This window comes from Elephantulus edwardii, unplaced genomic scaffold (assembly GCF_000299155.1).
Source record: "Elephantulus edwardii isolate Elephantulus edwardi_28Jun2011 unplaced genomic scaffold, EleEdw1.0 scaffold00031, whole genome shotgun sequence".
In the NCBI taxonomy this organism is placed as follows: domain Eukaryota; kingdom Metazoa; phylum Chordata; class Mammalia; order Macroscelidea; family Macroscelididae; genus Elephantulus; species Elephantulus edwardii.
In genome coordinates, this window is record NW_006399781.1 from 7,653,243 (window position 1) to 7,658,702 (window position 5,460).

The 5,460-nt window shown below is 45.6% G+C and overlaps 1 pseudogene; it reads right to left on the reverse strand.

Annotated features, from left to right (window-relative positions):
• The window catches only part of LOC102872252, a 49,060-nt pseudogene extending 43,890 nt beyond the window's left edge, over nt 1-5,170 (reverse strand).
• Nucleotides 5,171-5,460: the final 290 nt, after the last annotated feature.

Genomic DNA, 5,460 nt, shown 5'->3' on the forward strand with positions numbered 1-5,460 from the left:
AGCATCACAGCAACTCCAAGTTACTTCAGTACAGTAAACAGACAGACCATTGCTGTGCCACTTAAAAGAAAGTTCATCCCAAAATCAATTAATGCTAGGCCTTTGGGCCCTACCACCTTTTTAAATACAGGCATGCTCACCAAATGCTGGTTGACTATAAACCAAGAGACCCCCAGCCCCCCAGCTCATTGTTAGCTAAATCTGGCAAGTCTGATCAGCTGACACTGAGCTGGGGCTGGGAGCCTCTTGGTTTATAGTCAACCAGCATTTGGGGGGCATGCCTGTATTTAAAAAAGTGGTAGTGGTCCTTGAAATTAAAGTGGAGTTTTATATTGTCTTACAAGGAAACGGGGAGTTAGAATGTTCGCATCTGCTTGGTACAAGATAAGGGAGCAGATATTCCTGGGAAAGGGAGGTGAAATAGTTTTGCAGCTCTAACAGAGATAAACAGAGTTACAGCTGTTGCTTTGATCATTACTGTTCTGGGGAAAGGGAGAGAGAGCAGTTCTGCAGCCTGAACAGTCTCTTCAACTCAGACACGGCAGTTAGGGCCGTTTCGTTAAAAAGGAGAAATTTGGCATAACAGTGAGCATGGCAAGAAGGTGGACAAAGAGAAGAAAAAGAAAGAGAGCATCTTGGACTTGCTCAAGTATGACAAGACCACCTGAGTGAAGTTTCAAGGAGGCCATGAAGCCAGTGGACTCCTGAAAGGCTTCCACCCCCTCCTCAACCTCATGCTGGATGGCACCATCGAGTACACGAGAGACCCTGAGGACCAGTGCAGACTGATGGAGGACACGAGGCAGCTGGGCCTGGTGGTGTGCAGGGGCACGTCTGTGGTGCTCATCAGCCTGCAGGACCATTATACAGCAAGATTCCTAGAAGGGACATGCCCCCCACCACCATGAAGGCCACCCTCAACCCCTTCATCTAGCAGTAGGACGCCTGTGGGGCACAGTGGGGACATGCCACTCCATAGAGGCCATCCCCAACCATCAGGAGGCCTGTGGGGCACAGTGGGGACACACAGCCCCATGCAGGATATCCCTAACCCCTTCATCCAGCAGCAGGACACTTGAGAGAGGCACAGCAAGAACCTGCCTCCTTTCCCGCAGGCCCACCAGATGGAACCCTTTTCCTTTTTATGTAGGTTTTTGTTTTGTTAACAAAACTGCAACACACACACACACACACACACACGAAGGAGAAATTCATAACCCCGTTGGGAGACTTGTCTGATCAACATTCCCAAGTTCATTGAACTTTGACAAACTTCCTGCCCTCCCTCCCTTGCCCAAGGGCCACAGTGTTCTGACTGCAGAGGGTGGGACACAGTTCCCAGAACAGAGACACACCTGGGCACTTGGGCACAGAGCGATCTGATCCCCGGCATGGCAGATTCCAAGTGTTGGGAAAAAAGAATCGAGAGCAAGAGAGAGATAGAAAGAAGCTGGTCCCAAGAAATGAGCAGGCTTTTAATGGCTAGTCTGAGAGGAACGCCAAGTGACCAAGCAGAGGTCAAAATGGCAAGCAGGCAGTCAAAGACAATTCCTTTTTATAGGGACTTTTAGACAGGACTAAGGAAGATAGTATCTTGCTCAGAATTTGGGGCTATTATTTAACTTCCATATGGGCTTTTGTGATTAGAATCCATTGTCTGATCTGGTCTCTGGTCTGGTCGCCTTGGATATTATGAGACTTCTTCAAGGAGTGATCAGGCCTGTGGGCAACTGCAACATTCATCCTCCACCAACGGCACAGGGCACCATTTCCAGGTCAAGACTAGAGGCACCCAAGCACTGCTTCAAGGTGCCAGTGCCTGATTTCAAGACCATGGAAAGTTCCCATTCTGACCATCTTTGTACTCGCCCACCCTCGAGGCTCTCCCATCACTGGTCTCTCTCTGATTCCAGCTGTCATTGCCATCCAGGCTCTCCCTAGAATTCTAGGCCAAGAATGGTCAAACCCCAGAACTCTCTCCCTAGGTTTTCTAAGAACAACTCCAAATCAATTAACTTGTCTTTTCTGTACACCTTCCCTAAAGGAGGTATTTTTATGTAAAATTTCTAAACTAATCTTAAGATGCTTAAAGAGTGGGAGCTCTGGTGGCCTAGTGGCAAGAAGCTGCCCTGCAATCCTAGAGGCAAGTGGTTTGAATCCACCAGATGCTTTATTGGAGGACAGGCAATCTCCTCCTGTACCAGTCAGATCTGATTTGATGGTACACACACACAAAATATTAAAATAAAATAAATACTAAAAAAATACTAAAAAAAAAAAGATGCTCAAAGAGGTTATTATTACTATTTTACAGGTTAATAAAGCGAGACTCACTCATAGGGACAAATGCTGCTTAAGAACACTATTGTAAAAATAGAAGGATAAGTAGTTAAAACAGGAACTGAAGCCAGGGGAGGGGGAACAAAGGGGTGAGACTAGGTATGGTGAAACCACAGGGCTGCACAGATTGGTGAGTAGAAGGAATCAGGGGAAGCAAGTGGAAAGAATACAGGTGAAAAGATAGGATAAGGATGGATAAGGTCCAATGGTGATTTGTTTTCTAAAATATCATTTTTTTTCTATAATTATATTTTATTAATTTTCATAAACATTTACAGAGATTTTGGGCTTCCACTCATTCATTGTTGCACTATTCTCTCTACCCTCCTCCCAGTTTGTTCTTGTCCAAATGCCACAGTGCTTGTCAAAGCCAGTTCTGATTAATCTTCTTTGTCAGTGTGTCCTTTGCCATTCCCTATCACTCCTCCCTGAGAGAGACTTCACCCTGAGTCATAAGGAAAAGGGGATGGCGTATTCTCTTAGCTACTTCCTGAATGATTGTATGAAACACAATATGAATGAAGAATGTGTGAAAAACAAGGTATATAAACTTTGTAAACAAACAAATTAAAAAATATAATGAATTGGAATGATTGTATGAAATACAATGTGAATGAAGAATAGTGTGAAGCACAATGTATATGAACTTTGTAAGCAAATCACTATAAAATAAAAATTTTAAAATAAATTTAAAAAAATGAGATGCAGACAGGTGAAGTGATCTGTTCAAGTAAGTCATTGGGTTACAATTTCAAGTCAGCTCTTCTCCAAGGTGTGTTCCCTTTCTGCAGTTGCCTCCTGGCTAGGATGAATCAGCATATTCAAAAGGAGGCTTGCTGAAGACTTGGAAAAAATCCAGAACTAGTCCTCCAGAAGGGTTTCTGATCCAGAGCAAATTTTGCCTTCCTTCTGTTGCTCCACTAGCAAGGTCTTCTCAGAGCTGAGAAGCTCTATTTTTTTTTTTATTTTATTTTATTGTGTAAATCATATGTGGGGATACAAGGAGGTGAGGGCTGGGAGCAGAAGAGTGAGGATGGGTAGGGATGAAATAACAGGGCTGCACAATTATGTGGGTGGGGAGAGTGGGCAAAGGAAATGAGAAAGATCCAGTGGGGACCAGAAGAGACTGTGTAGAGGTGAGCATTGTCCATTAGTGTTTATTTATTTTTTTTTTAACGAAGAAATTGCCTTATTCACTTGTGGGTTTCTCATTTGGGAATGGGGTGCAGACTTTCTGGCTGAACAGGGGCATTGATGTGAAGGGGGAAGGTGAGCCCACTTCAACACCTTACTGGTGGTCCTGGGTTGAAGCTGCATGCCTTCTTGTTCTGTTAGAAGATATTTTCTGCCCTCTGGACTGGATAATGTTTGCCAAGGTGGGTCCAGTGGGGATGGCTGGCTGACCTCTGAGGCTCCATCCTTCTTTGCTTCCTTAGCTGGCAGTTATATTTCCCTTTTGTCTCTGGAACTGGGTTCAGGGTTTAGGTCTGGAGCAAAACTCAATGTTAAGGCTACCTGTAGGAAAGGGAGCAAACCTAGAGAGGACATTCTTGTGAGTTACAAAGAGAAGGGCTTTGTAGGTGTCATTTACAGGTGTACTGGGGGTGGAGGTGAAGAAAGTGGCTTAGATAAAATTCTTTGTATACCCTAGACAGTTCTTCCCAGTGTTCTGAAGGCTCTTCCCTGGGGCCAGATGATACACCCCAGAGGCCGAATGGCACAACCCAGGGTCCAGGGCTGGGCAGTACACCCTCCAACCGAAGCCCCTCCCCCATGAGGTCTGGACTCTGCACCTCACTAAAGACCATGGTCAGGGGCAGCACCCCCAGTTCTGGCACCACCCCCCCTCCCCCAAGTGGTCAGACTGCAATTCGAAGCAGGCGTCACTACTCTCTCCCTTTACACATGGAGAAGAGGCTTTGAGAGTGGTCAACAGACCCTACCTAGGTCTAAACAGTTCTTTGCAGCAGTAGTCCAGAAATCAAAAGATGTGGTGTATTGAGATCTGTGATCTCGGATCTGTTGTTGTTGTTAAGTGTCATCGAGTTATAGAGAACTTATAGTGACCCTATGAATGAAAGACTTGAACACTTTTATAACTTTCATAGTTTCTCTAAGTTCATAGAGTTTCTGGAGGCAAGCTATTTTGGAGGTGAATGCCACTCCTGCTTGTAAGCTTGTTTTAATCTGAAAGCTCCACCAAACACTGCCCATCATGGGTAAACATTATTGCATTTGTCCCTTCAGTGTCACAATATTTAGCCTCACAGCAACCACTGCATACCTTTGTACAGCCAATTGGCAGACCAGTGATAAATAACTTAGAAGAATGTTTGACCAAAAACAGTCAAAACTAGACCTGAGGGCCACAGATTAGAATCCTAACCTTTGGGTTGGTAGCATAGCTTTCAATTCACTAAACCCACAGAGATCTCTATGGCTCACAGAAATCCTTTGAACAAGAGATCTAGTCCTCACCCTATCCTATGCCATCCCCACAATCCGAGGCATGCTCAAGCCCATTGCTACAGACACCTTATCAGTTCATTATATTGATGATCTTCTTTGCTTCTCTGAGCTATCCAAGGAAATCTTCACTGACAGTGAGATGCTTTCCCATATCACGTCCTTCACCTCCTGTGGCTCCATGCCGCTGCCACCCTTCCCCTCACCCCTGCCACCCACTGTCCATTCCTCTGCTCTGGCCTGTAGTTGTTGGCATCTGCAGCCACTGACCATGCGGGGGCTCTGTCACACTGGCTGCATAGCCTGGCGTGCACTGCCCAGTCCAGTCTAGGGGACCTGTGGGCTCCAGCCACTGTGGCCCCATGGGGTCACAGCAGCATGGGCTCAACATCAGGGAATGGGTGGGAGTGGGACTCACCCATGTTCTTTTGAGAATCTTTGTCCTCTTGATGTTGAGCTTCAGCCCATATTGATGAACGGCAGTCAACTGCTTGGCTGTTTAGGTATACATATATAAGTTTCATGGCCTGTTTCAAAGCCCCTTGTCAGGCCTCCTGCTCCTCACGCCACATCTCTTGCTGTCACCATCTTGGTTCCAAGAATTTATTTTACAATAAGTTTATTCTGCATCAGTGTGGAGACTCTGTTGTACCA